Consider the following 19,004-nt stretch of genomic DNA (forward strand, 5'->3'; position numbering starts at 1 on the left):
AAATTAAAAGAATTCTATATACATCTAGATTTATTGAAAAGAATTCTATTTACATCTAGATATTTTGATTGAAATAATCATAATGTAAAAACAAAATATAAAATAGAAATGTTAATATATGTATGTAGAAAAAATTAGAAAGCTTGCATGCATCTAAAAAAATTCTATTTACATCTAGATTTTTTTAGAATGGAAAAAAATGGATAATAGAAATATCAGTTGCATGTTTGTAGAAATAAATTAGAAAAACATGTATCTAGAAATTAAAAAGATTCTATAAGTGTCTAATTTTTAAATTTTACTTTATTCTAAACTAATTATTGATGGATATATATTTTAAAAATATTTATGTAGTTTAAAGTTTAGATTTTAAATAATTTGTATGCAAATAGGAAAAAGAATAAATATTTTATATATATGTAGATTAATTTCTATTTTTAAAATTTATAAGTAAATGAGTACTTTATTCATTTAAAGTAAACAAGTTTTTAAGTAATATATTTTTATTTTAGAAATATATTAATCATAATTTTCATTTATTATTACTTATTTAATATACTTACTCTCAAATCTAAGACAATAGAAATGATATTTTATTAACTTTGAAATAGGGAAGTGTTAAGCAAGTTCATTTACAAAAATACCAAAAATATATTTGGTCTTTGATCAAATTGGAGTTAATATTAGAAATATAAATATGATCATTAACAATTAAGCTAAATTCAGTTCAAAACAATAATGTTATTTAAATTTAAATAAATTTTTTTGAAAAGAATTCTATTTACATCTACATATTTTGATTGAAATAACCATAATGTAAAAACAAAATATAAAATAGAAATGTTAATATATGTATGTAGAAAAAATTAGAAAGATTGCATGCATCTAAAAAAATTCTATTTACATCTAGATTTTTTTAGAATGGAAAAAAATGGATAATAGAAATATCAGTTGCATGTTTGTAGAAATAAATTAGAAAAACATGTATACAGAAATTAAAAAGATTCTATATATGTCTAATTTTTAGATTTTTGAAATAATCATAATGTAAAAACAAAATATAAAATAGAAATGTTAATATATGTATGTAGAAAAAATTAGAAAGCTTGCATGCATCTAAAAAAATTCTATTTACATCTAGATTTTTTTAGAATGGAAAAAAATGGATAATAGAAATATCAGTTGCATGTTTGTAGAAATAAATTAGGAAAACATGTATCTAGAAATTAAAAAGATTCTATAAGTGTCTAATTTTTAAATTTTACTTTATTCTAAACTAATTATTGATGGATATATATTTTAAAAATATTTATGTAGTTTAAAGTTTAGATTTTAAATAATTTGTATGCAAATAGGAAAAAGAATAAATATTTTATATATATGTAGATTAATTTCTATTTTTAAAATTTATAAGTAAATGAGTACTTTATTCATTTAAAGTAAACAAGTTTTTAAGTAATATATTTTTATTTTAGAAATATATTAATCATAATTTTCATTTATTATTACTTATTTAATATACTTACTCTCAAATCTAAGACAATAGAAATGATATTTACGCCGAGAGGCGTTCTATACAATGGCAGCACAAATGCCCAGCACGGGAATATGCCAAGATTCTTTGTCAATAAAAAAGAATTGGGAGCAGTTACAAACTTCCAAATTAAATATTAAAAAAGAATTCCCGAAATAATAGCTGGCAGAAATAATAGGAAGCCAAATGGAGGCCGAAATAATAGGCTCGAAAAAGTAGGGCCCGAAAAAGTAGGACCCGAAAAAATAGGTCCCAAAAAAAAGGGGCGAAATAATTTCAATATGATTTTATTTTTTTGTTAAATATAATTTTGCATGCACATTCATGCTTTTTTTTTGCGAGGAGTGGGGGAATTTGAAACAAATTCGTGGAATGTGAAGAGACGTCTGTTGGGGGATATGAGGAGCCTCTCAGAAGTTATAAAACCAAGGCTCCTCATTACATTTTCATTTTATGTTTTTGCAGGAAGGAAGAGGTGGAGGTTATTGGAGGATTAGATTGGAGTTTTTGAATAGGACTAAATTGAAGTTTTGGAGTAACATTTTTGCAGGTGAGATTTCTATTTTTTATTTACATTTTCATTTAGATTTAGATGTAGAAGTAAATTGAAATTCAAAATTAGTTATAATATTCTACTTTGATTTATATTTCAATTTTAATTAATTTCATTTAGATTTAGAATTATGTTCATATGACTGAAATTGCGGCCACTGGAGGACCTGTGCAGAGTTTTTCGTGGAGATAAGCATGTGGGTACTGAATCAAGGCACATTAGGCCTCTTGGAGATGTAATTGCGGTGACTTCCATGGCTTTTTGAATCGAATAGGGCAATCTAAACAATCTCAGATCTGAAATTCTTTTTTTCCTTTTCAGCCGAAGACAGAACAAAGATTGCTTGCAAGAAATTTTGCAGAGTTTAAGATTTGATTGATTATGGCCGACTATTCTTGGTAACTGATATTTCTATTGTATATTCCCGTGCCCAGCACGAGAAGTTTTAATCTATACAATTTATTTTGTGCATTTAGTGCACAAACTAAAGAATGCATATGCAATCAATTTTTTTATCAATCTTTATGATAGCTTTTTTTTTTAAATAGAAAATAGAAATTATTCTTTTATGTATGTAGAAAAAAATTAGAAAGATTTTATGTATGTAAAAAATTAAAAGAATTCTATTTACATCTAGATATTTTGATTGAAATAACCATAATGTAAAAACAAAATATAAAATAGAAATGTTAATATATGTATGTAGAAAAAATTAGAAAGATTGCATGCATCTAAAAAAATTCTATTTACATCTAGATTTTTTTAGAATGGAAAAAAATGGATAATAGAAATATCAGTTGCATGTTTGTAGAAATAAATTAGAAAAACATGTATCTAGAAATTAAAAAGATTCTATATGTGTCTAATTTTTAGATTTTACTTTATTCTAAACTAATTATTGATGGATATATATTTTAAAAATATTTATGTAGTTTAAAGTTTAGATTTTAATTAATTTGTATGCAAATAAGAAAAAGAATAAATATTTTATATATATGTAGATTAATTTCTATTTTTAAAATTTACAAGTAAATGAGTACTTTATTCATTTAAAGTAAACAAGTTTTTAAGTAATATATTTTTATTTTAGAAATATATTAATCATAATGTTCATTTATTATTACTTATTTAATATACTTACTCTCAAATATAAGACAATAGAAATGATATTTTATTAACTTTGAAATAGGGAAGTGTTAAGCAAGTTCATTTACAAAAATACCAAAAATATATTTGGTCTTTGATCAAATTGGAGTTAATATTAGAAATATAAATATGATCATTAACAATTAAGCTAAGTTCAGTTCAAAACAATAATGTTATTTAAATTTAAATAATTTTTTTTGAAAAGAATTCTATTTACATCTACATATTTTGATTGAAATAACCATAATGTAAAAACAAAATATAAAATAGAAATGTTAATATATGTATGTAGAAAAAATTAGAAAGATTGCATGCATCTAAAAAAATTCTATTTACATCTAGATTTTTTTAGAATGGAAAAAAATGGATAATAGAAATATCAGTTGCATGTTTGTAGAAATAAATTAGAAAAACATGTATATAGAAATTAAAAAGATTCTATATGTGTCTAATTTTTAGATTTTACTTTATTCTAAACTATTTATTGATGGATATATATTTTAAAAATATTTATGTAGTTTAAAGTTTAGATTTTAATTAATTTGTATGCAAATAGGAAAAAGAATAAATATTTTATATATATGCAGATTAATTTCTATTTTTAAAATTTACAAGTAAATGAGTACTTTATTCATTTAAAGTAAACAAGTTTTTAAGTAATATATTTTTATTTTAGAAATATATTAATCATAATGTTCATTTATTATTACTTATTTAATATACTTACTCTCAAATCTAAGACAATAGAAATGATATTTTATTAACTTTGAAATAGGGAAGTGTTAAGCAAGTTCGTTTACAAAAATACCAAAAATATATTTGGTCTTTGATCAAATTGGAGTTAATATTAGAAATATAAATATGATCATTAACAATTAAGCTAAATTCAATTCAAAACAATAATATTATTTAAATTTAAATAAAATAAGCCATGTTTACTTTGAAACATCAAACAACTAATTAACTAATACAATAATTAAAATAAATGAATCTATTATGACATAGAAAAATATTTTCGAAGTATAATTTCTTTTTTTTTGAATCAATATGAGTTTTTTTTTCTACTTGAAAAGATAAACCATCCTAATTGTCATCCTTAGTTAACCCTAACAACAACCCCTACCTTAGCCCTAGCCCCAACAATGATGTACAATATAACTATAATCCAACATTAAACTATAATTATAGCACTAAAACATATCCCTATTGATATAACGAAAATCTCAGTCCAAAACATAATCTAAACCAAAAACCTACACACTAATATTGGTTATAGTCCTAACCCTAAAATCTAACCCTTAACCATAATGTAAAAAAAAACTCCAAAATATTGATCAAAATCCTAAACCTACCTGTATGGATAACCATGATATTAAACTCTAAATCCAGTCCCAAGGTCCTAACCATGGTGTAAACCTATAACCGAACTCTTAAAAAATTTACTAATCCCTGATCCTAATCACATTCCCAACTTTAAACTTGAACCATAAACCATAGTTGTAACCATAATCATAAACTTAAACAAAACCCTAACCCTAAAGGTACAATCATAAAATTAATCATAGCTTAGACCCTAATCCTAGCACAAACCACAATCATGACCAAATATAAATCTTCACCTTACCCCTAATCATAATTTCAATGTTAACCCTAACATTAGTTTCAATCCTACCATGATATGAACCCTAATATAGACTTCACCTTGATCCTCACCCTAATCTTAAGTCTAATTAAACCCTGACTAAAACCTAATCTAAATGATATATCTAACTATAATCCTAACTGTAATTATCATACAACCCAATGCTAACCCTCATGTATATTTAATCCCTAATCTTAACTCTAAATATTCTATAAACTCTAGAATTGACCTTGATTCTAACCATAACCCTAAAATCTAAATTGTAACCATAGCACGAAAGGTGGGGATCCCTGCTACATGGCACAATTCTAGGTCTTGGAGCCTTACGAAAGCACTACAGAGTGAGGAAATGCCATAAAGGTGACATGTAGTAGCATGATGCAATTTTGGGCTTTAGAGCATTGCAGAAACAATGCAGCTTAAGGAGGCGCTAGAATGGAGACTCATGGAAAGAAGAGGAAAGACATTCATGTCGCTGGCAAAAAACTATGAAAAGAGATAACATGATGTCTTAACCTCCCACAAAAAATGCAAGGTTGATCCCAAGGGGGAATTTGGTTTCCCCAAAAATGAATGATGGTCATCGATGAAGGTCTTCCTCTCGAAATAGATGGCATAGATGCATCGTGAATCCTCACCAATGAAGGATTAAGTCGCAACCGTCGATGTAGATTCTCCCCTCAAAAAGGATGACTGAGATGCAACGAGGAAACTCCTCCCAATGAAGGATTAAGTCACATTCGTTGATCAAGATTGGCTTTATTTCCAATGGATGACTAAGATGTAGTGAAGAGATTCCTCCCAACAAACGAAGCAGATAGAACAAAAGGTGTGAACCCCCTCCATGTGGCACAATTTTGGGTCTTAAAGACTCATGAAAGCATTGTGGAGTGAGGAAATGTTGGAAAGGCAATGCGTGGTAGCATGATGCAATTTTGGGCTTCAGAGAATTGAAGAAACAATGTAGCATGACGATGCATCAGAATGGAGATGCATGGCAGCATCTTGTGCAATTCTAGGCTTTAGAGTGTTTTGAAGACACTAGCATATAAAGAAACATTAGAATGGGAATGCATGGCAACATCTTGCACTTTTGGGAAGATGGGAAGATAGCTCGCGAAGAAATAAGAGTTATCGAATCTCGCAGCATGAATAAACCCGACCAAGAAAAAATGATCCAGCGTGGTCAATGAAGAAACCGAGCCAACACAAAATGTTAGCCGCCAACTTTAGCGATGTTAACCCTCTGCAAAGAACCTATCCCATTTAAGGTCTCTCAGATCAGACATCAGTGATGGGTTGAATAGGGGGGAAAAATAGCACACAATGCCCTCCTAAATGAAATTCTAAATGTAACACTAATAACCACAGTCCTACTTCTTTCCCTAACCTTATCCATGAGCGTGGGAATATACATATTATTATATAGGGCACCTTATATAATAATAAATATAATCTAAAATCCCAACCCTTACTCCCCTCCTAACTATAACTGTGACCATAAGAAAACTTCTAAATATAACCCTTCCTCTAACTCTAACCCTAACCCTAACCCTAACTATAATTGTAACCCTATCCCTACCACTAACTGTAACCCTGAATCTAACTCTACCATAATTGGACTTTAACCCTAACTATAACTATAACCCTAAACCTAACTCTAACCTTAACCGTAACCATAACCGTAACCCAAAACCTAACCCTAATCGTAGCTAGGATTCTAATACTCTGTCTACCCCTAACTCAAACTATAGCCCTAACTATACCTCAAACTCTAACCGTAACTCATATTCTAACCCTAAACCTAACCCTAACCTTGACCCTAACCCTAACCCTAAGCCTAAGCCTAACCCTTTGTCTACCCCTATCTCTAACCCTAACCCTAACCCTAACCCTAACTTTAATCTTGACTGAAACCCTAACCCTAACCCTAACTCTAACCTTAACCCTGACTCAATCCCCTTACCCTAACCTTAACATTGATATAACTCTCTCTATATATAACCCTAACTCTAAATATAAACCTAACCCTAACCCTAAGCCTAACCCTAAATCTAACTCTAACCCTAACTGTAAGCGTAACCCTACCCCTACCCATAACTCTAACTGTAAATCTAACTCTACCATAATTGGATTTTAATTTTAACCCTAACCCTAACTCTAACCCTAACCTTGACTCAAAACTCTAACCCTAACCCTAACTCTAACATTAACCCAACTGTAAAATTAACTCTATTGGTAACTCAAACCCTAAAACTAACCCTAATTCTAAGCCTAACTCTAACTCTAGCTCTAGCTCTAACCCTAACTCTAACCATAACTCAAACTCAAACCCTAAACCTAACCCTAATCCTAACCCAAATTATAATGCTCTGTCTACCCCTAACTCAAACTATAACCCTAACCCTAACTCAAACTCTAACCCTAACTCATACTCTAACCCTAAACCTGACCCTAGCCCTAAGCCTAACCTAGAACCTTACCCTAACCCTAACCCTAACCCTATCTATAACCCTAATCCTAACCCTAACTCTAATCCTAATCTTAACCCTAATTCTAATCCTAACACTAACCTTAACCCTACCCCTAACTCTAACCATAAATCTAACTCTACCATAATTAGAATCTAACCCTAACCCTAACCTTAACCCTAGCTCAAACCCTTACCCTAACTTTTTCCCTAACCATATATCTACGTATGACTATAACATTTTACATTACAATATCCCAAAAATAAAATATATATTTTTATCTAAATTAAACTCCTTATATTAAATTTAAAATAATATTTGACTCAAACCTTAACCGTAACCCTAACCTTAACCATGAGCATTACTCTAACCCTAACCTTAACCATAAACATAACTCTACACCTAACTCTAACCCTAATTCTAACTCTACCATAATTGGACTCTAATCCTATCCCTAACCCTAACTATAAGCATAACTCTAACCCTAGCCTTAACCATGAGCATAACTCTAACGTTAGCCTTACTATAACCCTAACACTAACCCTAATCATAACCATAACCATAACTCTAACCCTAACCTTAACCATGACCATAACATTAACCCTAACCTTAACCATAAACATAACTCTAATCTAAACCATAACCATAACTCTAACAATAACCATAACCATAAATCTATCCCTAACCTTAACCATAGCTCAAACCTTAACCCTAACTCCAACCCTAACTCTAATGCTAACCCTAACCCTAATTCTATCCCTAAGGTTAACATTAACTATAATAGTAACTTTGTCCCTAACCATATATCTATGTATGACTATAACATTTTACATTACAATATCCCAAAAATAAAAAATATATTTTTAATCTATATAAAACTCCTTATATTAAATTTTTAAAAATATTTTGAAGCATAATTTTATACTAACTTCATACAACTCTAATTAAAAATTAATTAACAATTTTATAGTAACCTTATCAAAATAAAAAATAAAAAGTAAATATTTTTCCTATTGCGCCGCGATTGCCACTAGCTATATATACCTCTATATATATTACGCCGAGAGTAATCGTTCTCGAGGCGCCTATTTTTATTTTCATTAATCCCAACTTCGATTAAAATAACTTTGGGATTAAATAAAAATAGGCGCCTCGAGAACGATTACTCTCGGCGTAATATATATAGAGGTATATATAGCTAGTTAATAATAAATGCACATAAAATATCCATTCCATCTTAAAGAATTTTTCTTTTCTTTTTTGTAATCTTTGTTCTATTGAGGATATTTAGAAAATGTTTAATTCAAAATTTTAAAAATATTAATGACCATATTGTTGACTTAAAATTCATTCTAAAATTGGCTTTGAATGTTCTCTTCATATCATTTCACCAAAATTTTATGAAAACTAAAGTTAATTTTTCAAAATCATTAAAAAATTACTAGTATAGATATCATAAATAAATCTATCTAAAGAAATGCGAATAGATATCCACTACAAAATAATTATAATTTAATTTACCACATCTAAAATTATTTATATTCCCTTTATCTCCATTCATTTAGTTTTTTACTATCTTACACTTTTTATTTTAATTTCTTTAAAAATGGATGATTTATATCTCCAAATATTATAATTTAAACATATATTTTATGTGGTATTTATAAAATTGTTTTAAAAAGTATATTCTATTTATAATAAGATTTAAATTTTTGACGTGTAGATGGTTGTCAAATTTAACCTAAAAGAATAAAAGTTAACATTAACACGCTCACACCATCCCATTCCCCCATTTTGCCATTGTAGAATGCCTATCGGCATTGATACTGTATCAAAATAATTTATTACATAGTTAATATTATTTTCAAATAAGATTGTATTGTATTCTAAAATTATATTGCATGTATTATTTTATGAAAAAATAAATAAATGCAATTAATCATTATTAATCTAATAACATCTATTAATAAAAAATTTCTCCATGTTATCTTATCATTTTAGTTATCTTTTATAACAAAAATTAAAATAGAAGAAATTGCACATATTTTAAAGAAGAAAGTTTATCTCCTCTTGAAAAATAAGTTATTTTGAATCTATAGATCTATATATGCCACACTAATTGTAAACTAAGTTAAAACTATAAAAATGTCAGTTATTATGTATTTGAATCTTAAATTGTGACCCTAATCTTAAAAGAAATATTTTTCTTTATTAATATTCAATAAAAAACAAAAACAAAAATTAAATAATGACATAAATTTATATTTAACCCTAAATCATAAACATCTAATATTCTATTTTGGTTTGCATGGACTATGTTTAGCAAGATTTCTAATCAAATTGAAGATTGACTTAAGAGATTTGGGTATAACTTAGCTTCCTTTATTCCAAATAAATTAATAATGATAGATGTGATGGAGATGTACAATGTATGGTTGATTGGACGAACATAATCAGAAGGGACAATGGATGTCAAAGATGACATCAATGAGTATAGCATGGCACTATAGCTAGTGCCTAATAGTCTAAGCACTCGTTTAATAGTCTAAATTCTTTCTATTCCCCTTATATCTTCATTCCAAACTGGTGTATATAAGTTAACCACCATACAAAGTGATGGAGGATGCTTATGTTCCATACATCCATATACACACCATGCCCATCCTTTATGACAGGTCAGTACTAATATGTCAAAGCCGACACCGGCTATGGTGCAACTTATTTGCACCGTGAAAAGCTGTGCCTCTTCCTGCCTTACCCGGATGTCCTCGCTGACACTATCCGAATTTCCTACATGACGGTTTCAAAGTTTTACTTTTGTACTTAAACATAAACTTTGACAAAAGTAAATTTATTCCTTATTAAATATTTTCAATCTAGTGAAAATTAAGAGAAACATTTTTATTTCAATATATTATTATTTAAAATATTTTCATATTAACGTAGAAATATATTTTTATTTTAATATTTAAAATATAAATATATTTTGTTGATGTTAATTTTTTTTATTAGTAACTATTATTTAAAATATGAAGTTTTATATTATCATTAATGTTTAGATTTATATATTGAAGTTTTGAGTTTATTTTTATTTCTAACAAAGTAAATTTTAGATAAAATTTTTTTATTAGAAAGTATAAACAATGATTCATGTTAAAGTAATAAATTTCGTAATTTTTATTAGAAATAAAAATTAGATTATAAATGAAATTGTGGAAATTTGATATTGAAAGAAAATTTTCAGTTAAAAAGATTTTAAAAATTAACCATAAATACAAATTATTTTAAACAAGTGCTTCACTTTAAAATATATTAATATTATAGTTATGATTTGTGCTCAATTGTATAAATTCGCCAAACTATTTGGATAAGTGATTAATGTGTTTAATGATGATTATTGTTGAGAAAAAATATGTTATATCTTGATAATGATGGGAGAGAAGGGTTGGACATTTAAAAAGGTTTTCAATAATAATATAATATTTAAATATAGAATATTGAGGAATTTAAAAATGCTTTCATGAGAAGTGAGTATTATTAGTATGTTTTGTATGATATAAGTATATATAAGAAAATAATAATAGAATTTTTAATATTAATAGTGTGTTTTTAGAGGAGTTGTATATTCAAAATTTGATGAAGATTATATAAGTGAACTTTCTATTTGTAAGACTTTTAAAGATGAATATTATTAGAAAACTCTTAAAAATTATTAATTATAGAGTGCAATATATTATTGTTATTTGGTGAAAATATTATAACATTATCTATTTATATTAATTGATATATATTATGTTTGATTAGTTTAATGTTTTATAAAACTCAAAGAAGAAGTATAATATATTTTATAATTTCTTATTGTTGGTAAAATGTGTGTTATTCACCTTAGATAAAATGGTGGGAAAGAAGGGGTGGACAATTAAAAAAGTTCTAAGTTAAGGAGGCTTTTAAGGATTAAATATTATAGAAAAATCTTTGGGAAAAAAATCTAATAGTAGAATTAATCATAAATAAAAATAATTAAAAAAAACAAACATGATATAAAAAACATTTACAATACTTGTAGAATTATTAATTCAATCTCTTTAATTCAATTTTTAATCTTACAACTATTAAAATTAAATTTTTTTTTTTCTCAAATTAAAATCAAAGTTATTGTTATTAAATAAATATACTTACTAATTTTATACCAAAATATATTTTAAAACATAAGAAATAAATGCAATGTCTATAATTCTATTAGATGAACAAAAATAAATTTGCATATATCCACTTTAATTTAAATAATTTATTTGATAATCAGTTCTCATTTCTCCTTAAATTTAATATTGAACATTTTATTAGAGAAAAATTAGAATCATATATTTAACAAATTAAGTTTTAAATTCAATTATATACAAATTTGCATAAAAAATATTATATATATTTCTACGCTAAAATTGAAAATAACTAAAAATAAAACTTACTCTTAAAATTATACTAATATTTGGAAAGCAATGCGAGTTTGCAAAAAATAAATTGTACTATCAGATAGGATGTGGAGTATGGCATGACATCCGGGCAAGGCAGGGGAAAGCACCACGGTGCAAATAAGTTGCGGTGACGTCTATGCAGCCAAACAAATGCACTTGATTTGATTGTTTATTGAATTTATTAATTAATTAAAAAGTTATAAAATCATAATTATGTGATTTTATAATTAATTAATAAATTCAACAAACAGTCAAATCAAGAACATTTGTTCTACTGTTTAGTCAAAGGCATAAGTTGCACCGTAACTGGTACCATCAAAAACCCTTGGTTTTGGAAAGGAGTGCCTAAAAAATGGGAGCGTCCCCTTATTTTTTACAATGAAAAATATAAGTGCCTCCAGGTGAAAAAAAAAATGTGACAAGTGGAGCCAGTCTTTAGTGAACAGCATACGGAAGGTAAAGCAAAGAGTGCAATGAGAATCAATACTAATGAAGTGTGTATGATTTGCGTCAACAGTGATGTGATAAAGCACGTCGTCTTAGTGGATGGCGAGGGAACATTTGCTTGTACACCGAATACGGAAAACTAAATGGACATAAGTGTTGACAGAAAACTGGGACTATTACTTATAACCTTTGCGGTACAAAGTATAAATAATCCACCAACCCATTTTTTCTTATTTAATGCTCCCCCTGCTCAAATCATAACATTGAAGTTGTATATTGCTGTTTAAGAAAGTTTAATTGCAGACGCGAAGTGTGATTTTGTAGCCTTTGGACTCACCCTGGTGACACTGTTAGAAGCGTTTCTACTGCAACAGAGTTTTCCAGGTACATGAATATTCCTAAATTTATATATCTAGTTTAGCAATATATCTTGCTCTTGTATGACGTTTTATAGGGCATTGCTTTGTCTAGAGTTAATTTTGATCTATATTCGTGGGTACGATATCTATTGTAAATTCAAGGCGACTCTGCTTGTAAAATTTTGTGAGCCTTGGTTTTGCTAAGTAGAAATATGATAAACTCCATCATTGTTAGCTTACCGTAAGTGTGAAAAAGTATTTATCAAAATCTATTGTAAATCATATTTATGTTTATTGCTAAATAGCTGAGCCTCTAGTTTCGTCGGACATGCCATCTGGGATGAACATTTTGACCTTGGCTCATTCAATTGAAAATAAAGCTTCTTTATTCATAATTTTTACCTTTTTTCCATAGATCACTGTATATGGGTGACCGAGAAAGGCAACGACTAGGTGTTTACCGGAAAAGTTTATAACGGTTAAATGAAAAGAATGGCTTCCGAGGCTAGATAGCCACTACCAAGGGAAAATGGCAGAGAGAGGGTTTAGAATGACTCCTTTGTCCCGGCATGGGCGTCAAGTGCAAGTGCAACCATGTAAGACGTTCCGTTTCTCTGTTTTTATCTTTCTTTTGGTTGTTTCTTTATTTTCTTTACAAATATTTTTCTTTAGGTTAAGTGATAGTATATATATAATTAAGTGAATAGTAAGTATATATGTAACACGGGTTCTAATCGTTTTGTATTAGGGGAAGCCACTTGGTATTTGCATAGATTAATTTCGCGTATCCATAGTTTTTATATTATAAGTTAGAATTCAATATTTTTTTTTGGTATAAGTTTGTATGTCATTTAGCTGTTCAAAGTTAAGATTTTAATTTCTGAGTATTCATTGGTCTCTCTATTGATACAATATACACAAGTGCAGAATGGGGGAGTGTGATGGACCCTGTTAATGTTAACTTTTATTCTTGTATCAATAGTCATTCTTTAAAAATTGCTTGGATTTGTGGTCAAATATCTCATTGCACTTTGAAATGCTAATAAATTATTCATTATTAGTACATTCGTGATCTGCAATTGGTACATATATCATCATTTTTGGAACTCCTTTAATAGTAGTAATTAGAGGTCAACATGTCAAAAAGCTAACATTAAGGGACACCCTAATGTTAATTTGATCATTTCTCCAATTTTAATATAAATTTTATATGTAGTAATAGTGGATCATTGTACAAAGATACTTGTCCACAAATCCTTGCAATTTTGAATATACAATTATTAGGACGTTTTAAAGTGAATTTTGGGTGAAACTTAAAAGTGGTCATTTGTTGACCTTTTCACTTGCAACAAAGTTTAGGAAGAGCTTCATTAGCACGTAAAAAGATGACATTTGGGAAAAACTTAGAAGTGGTCACTTGTTCACTCTTTGACCTTAAATCAAGTTTAGAGAGAGCTTAACTATTAATCAAAAGTAAAAAAATAAATAAATTAAAATGATCAAATTATAAATAGAAACAACCAAAAAACAATCATTATAATGTGTTATTTAGACTTTTGTAAATTTATAAAATTAGATATAATGACTGTTTGAATGTTTTTCCTATTATATATATATATATATATATATATATATATATATATATATTCATTAAAAAAAAACAAAAAAAACATTACCCTCTTTTCTCATAGATATAAGTTTAATGGTAAATTATGTAACTTTCTTTCTTAGCAGAAAAAATCAAGCTGACTTACAATTTTTGGAATTGGACAATGTTTGAAAATGTCACAGCTATTTAGAGATAATTGCTCTAGTTCATGCTTTCATGGCCTTGGATGGTTTCTGATTTTTGTTTATAAATATTTTAATATGACATGGGATCCAAAACATTGTTTCTGAGTAGCTTAGATGGTTTCTAGTTTTTGTTTTAGGAAAATTCAATATATGGTATCAATGTCATGTTACGTTAGGAGCTCCAAACATTCATTTCCGACAACATAGTATAAGGTTAAGATTTGGGTGGTTGTTGCAATGTGGGCAAAAACAAAATACATTATCTTTTACAAGATTTGAAATTTGTTTTTTCTAAGACTTTGTTCTCATGTTGCTGCTAGGCTTATCTTGGCTAGCAATAGCTACTCAATATTTTTAGGAGTAATATTTGGAGCTAATACCCCATGAAAACAAAATTTGCTACTTATTTTTTAAGCATTACTCTTAAATATATTTTTTGAATAAAAAATTAATATTATTTGTTGTAAATAAAATATAAATGCAAAATGTTAGGCCAATGAAAAACAAGATAACTTTTTTTTTATGAAGACGCTTCTAGTTTTTTCGATAAGCAGTGGCTGCTTATTTTAAGCCCCTCCTTTTCTCCCATAGCTTAGGGTGCGGTCCCATGAGGGGGGTTGCATGATCTATTTTTGTGGAGTGGGTGGTCTTATGAAACCAAAAATAAGGTTGCTACGGAATTAATTGGAATCTTCTCCTTAAATGTAGTAGCCCCTACTTTTTAGGGTGTAAATTTAAGTGGTTGGAAAAGATGGGGGACTAAAAATTGCCCCACCAACTTAAGTTTTTCTTGTGCCACTTGTCAATCATATACCAATTTTCAATTTCTATCAATAAATTTGTTGAACATATTTATTTATTTAGTAAGTAAATTGAATATGTTAAAAAATAATAATATTGAGATCACCTGCTTCCATAAATTATGGGGCTTAAACTTTTTAAGAATAATTCCAATACAAATTTCATGGGACCTCCCACTTTAAATTAATTCTAAAATATCTTTAAAATATCTGCTGAATTTTTTTTAGGAAGCCCCCCCTCCATGGGACCGCACCCTTATTTCAATTCCTAAACAATAGCTACTCCACTTATCTAGGAAAATATTCCAATTTTTCCCTATCTTGGAATTAAAATTTTATAGGGGAACACTTAAGCGATTTAAATTTAAGCAGAAATGACACTTAAGCAGCAACATGGGAACATGAGGTAAAAGTGGGTGTTCTTTAAGAAGACTGTACCATTCAGTGGGTAAATTTTGGTAGAACATTAAAAATAATTGTTTGAGAACTTGGAAATTTTTTATGCTATTTGTCAATCAGCTAATTATTTAGATTTTTTAAAGAAAATAAATAAAGTATTAGGTAATCTTTATTTAATATTTTTAATTTACTGCATTTCTTACAAAATTTCACAATACTGTTTGTTTTTTAAAAGCTATCTTTCTTAAGATCTTATTCTTAAGTGAGAGTTTAAACTTTTAAGCACTATTAAATTAATGTGACCACTAGATTTAAAATAAATATTTTTAGTAAGCATTCTTTCAAAGAACCTCACCCTCCCTTAATCAATATAAATCATTGAAAATAATTTATAAGATCATTTAAATGAAAAGATAGACTAATAGTTCAATTGATAAAGCTTCCCAACAATACAAAAATTCTATATTTTTCAATTTTTTCAATGGTCCATGAAAACTCAACTAGTAAGTTCTACAAATATTTTGAGCAAATAAATAGTTAATAGGAAAGCTTGAAATGGTTTCCCAAAAAAGAATAATGATGATGAAAAATAAATAAACATAGCTTGACGACTTTTCTTACACATTTGACTAACACTTATCCAATCATGTTTTAGAATTTTAATATAATAAATATCATTAGTTATATGTTGAAATGATTCTAATGCCTTTGAGCACTTCTCCTACAAATATAATTGTTCCACTATCATATTCTTTAATCTTGGCAAATATTGTCTCGTCTCCTATCATATGATTTGAACATCCAAAATTTATAATCCATGGACCTATAAAAAAATCTAGCATGCAATGTGATGTTTTTTTTGTGATCTCTTATTTCTTTTGTATAGTAGGAGATTACAAGAAATTTCTTTTATAAAATAGTTAGAAACAAATTTCTCAATTGTACTTCCTCAACATATTGTATTTTTGGGTTCAATTTCTTCAACACTTCTTAGTAGTCTCTCTTTTTCCTTTCAACTTTGGCAACTCGCTAACTGCTACATTTTGTGTCTCCAAGATGTTGAATCTATTCCACACTTGCTTATCCACTACCCTTATGCCACATATGTTTGGAGGGAAGTCCTTGCCTTATGGGAGGTCTAGTGGTGTATGGAAAGTGAGTTGAAGCAATTTGTTCACTAGGACAGTTCGTCTACCCACCCATACCTCAAAAACTTATGGTCAATTCTCCCCCCATATGTTTCATGGAAAATTTGGAAGGGGAGGAACAATAGGACTTTCAAGGAAAAAGCCACTACTAGCTTGGGGGTGGCCCAACAAATTATAAGACTCGTAAAAGAATGTAGTGGGATCTAGCGTTGGAAACCCCTCGACCCCCCGGGCAGACTTGATATGAAATGGGCATCGACATGGAATGTTGGCTCAATAGTGGCACAATTTGAAAATTCCAAAGTCACGGCTAGAAAGAAGATGTTGTGACACCCTCCCCTTGAGTTTTGGATCAAGCCAAATTTCGACGGTTTGACCATGATGGGAAGCACCACGACTGGTGGTGTCCTTTGCAACAATATGAGAAATCTGGTGGTCGCCTATACTGGAAACTATAAAGGAGGCTCAAACAATGAAGTGGAAGCCTTGGCACTTTTGTAGGGATTGAGAATTGCGAGAGCTCGTGGATTCAATAAGCTTGCCATTGAGGGGGACTCAATGTTAATTATTAAGGCTATTATGGGAGAGGGTTAGAGCAATTGGTCTATCAAAGTTATAATCGATGAAATTTAAAGGTTGATGGAAGAATACCATGAGATCTACGTGGCTCACATATATCATAAAGGGAATGGCATGACGGATGAGTTGGCCAAAGTTGGTCATAGTGTCATGTGATTAGTTGAATGGAAGGATGTCCGATTGTTGCCATCATCAACTCAAGTTATGATGGAAAGGGAGCGTACTTACAATAAATGCCATATGAATCATCACAACAGATGGGAGGCCTTCAATTATCCATGTGGGCGGGAGGACATGGCTTTGCATAAAGGGATTGTTTGGGAAGATTGTATGATGATCCACATTAATGATTCGATTGTCATGAGCTTTGAGTATTGTCAAAAAAGGACACAGAGGGTGGATTTTTCGAGATGCAAAAAACTGTCTAATAAGATAAAAAAGACAAGTTATTAAATTCCCGCACCAACAATAGTTGGCGACAATCATTTATAGATGGAAAAGGTTTGCTAACACGTGCTGCTGAGGGTGTTTTTTAGTTCTCAAGAAACCTTATAGACTTATGATGGTTATGGATTGCCTTTTCATTTTAATCTTCAAGGTTTTTTATTTTATATTCCGTAACTACCAAACTTGCAACAAGGCAATGTTGGGAAATTTTGAAAAGTTGGTGGTTGAACTGGGTGACAACATGGGTACTAGTGATCGCATTGAACTGGTGGGTGTGGAGGATTACATCTGTAACAATGAAGTGGCAATGGTTTACTTGCAGGAAGGTGGTCTCTTACTATTTATGGAAGGAATGATGAAGCACGATGAGAGTGTCTCTATGTAGTTCTTTGAAGGACAGGAAGGTGACTATCAATGGGATGAGATTTGAGATCTCTCAGGAAACCATTGTGAGGGTTGAAGAGTTTGTCAATGAAGGAAACAATTGGCGGAGGCAGACCAAGGTTAATGAGGAAACTAGTCTACGAAAATTCTTTAAATTCAAGGAGGAGCTGGTGTCAATGCATTGTGGGTTTTCAAGGGAAGCCCTTCCTAAACCTTGGGACGTCATCTATTATGTGATTATGAGGTATATTAACCTTGAGGATCACTTCCAGGTACTTTATTATTACCATTTCTCCATTCTTAATGACTTCAGAAACATGGAACACATTTCCTTCATGTTTCTTTTATTGCATTCATTGGAAGATTGTATTTATAAGGCTAGGAGGAAACATGAGGAGGGTAAAACCTTCTACCTCATTCATCAGGGGCTCATGAACAAATTCTATATCCACCAATTCGCCCAAAACCTGTCGCTCCTGGTAAACCCTTTGGCCTCTATCACCCCCCAAGTCTCTTTGGACCTTGGCCTTAGGCCTAGCCACAAGAAAATCAAGAAAACCCCTAGCCCTGAGGTTAAAATTAGCCTCGTTGAGTTGGATTTAGACACTAGGAAGAGTAAGCAGAGTGCCAGGAGAACCACTAAACACCTTCAGTTGGAAAAATTTAAGTCCCCCCCTCCCAAGCACGATTCCAGCTTTGAATCCACCGAAAGTGATGTCAAACTTGCAAAAAAGAAGAGAGTACCTTAGGACACCAAGCCTGTCCCTAGTGCTCTTAGCCCCTCTCATATCTTTGACACCCTAAAAGCTACCCTTGCTAGAAGTGGGGG

The 19,004-nt window shown here is 29.5% G+C and overlaps 1 protein-coding gene across 1 annotated transcript in view; it reads left to right on the top strand.

Annotated features, from left to right (window-relative positions):
* Positions 1–12,546: 12,546 nt before the first annotated feature.
* The window catches only part of LOC149557210 (uncharacterized), a 65,286-nt gene continuing 58,828 nt past the window's right edge, over positions 12,547–19,004 (top strand). The window contains exons 1-2 of the mRNA XM_089785953.1: positions 12,547–12,649; positions 13,040–13,220. The gene's annotated coding sequence lies outside the window, so the exon portion shown is untranslated. The remainder of the gene's footprint in view (positions 12,650–13,039; positions 13,221–19,004) is intronic.

This window comes from Cupressus sempervirens, chromosome 5, assembly GCF_028749045.1.
Source record: "Cupressus sempervirens isolate cs-2001-9-10 chromosome 5, ASM2874904v1, whole genome shotgun sequence".
Lineage (NCBI taxonomy): Eukaryota > Viridiplantae > Streptophyta > Pinopsida > Cupressales > Cupressaceae > Cupressus > Cupressus sempervirens.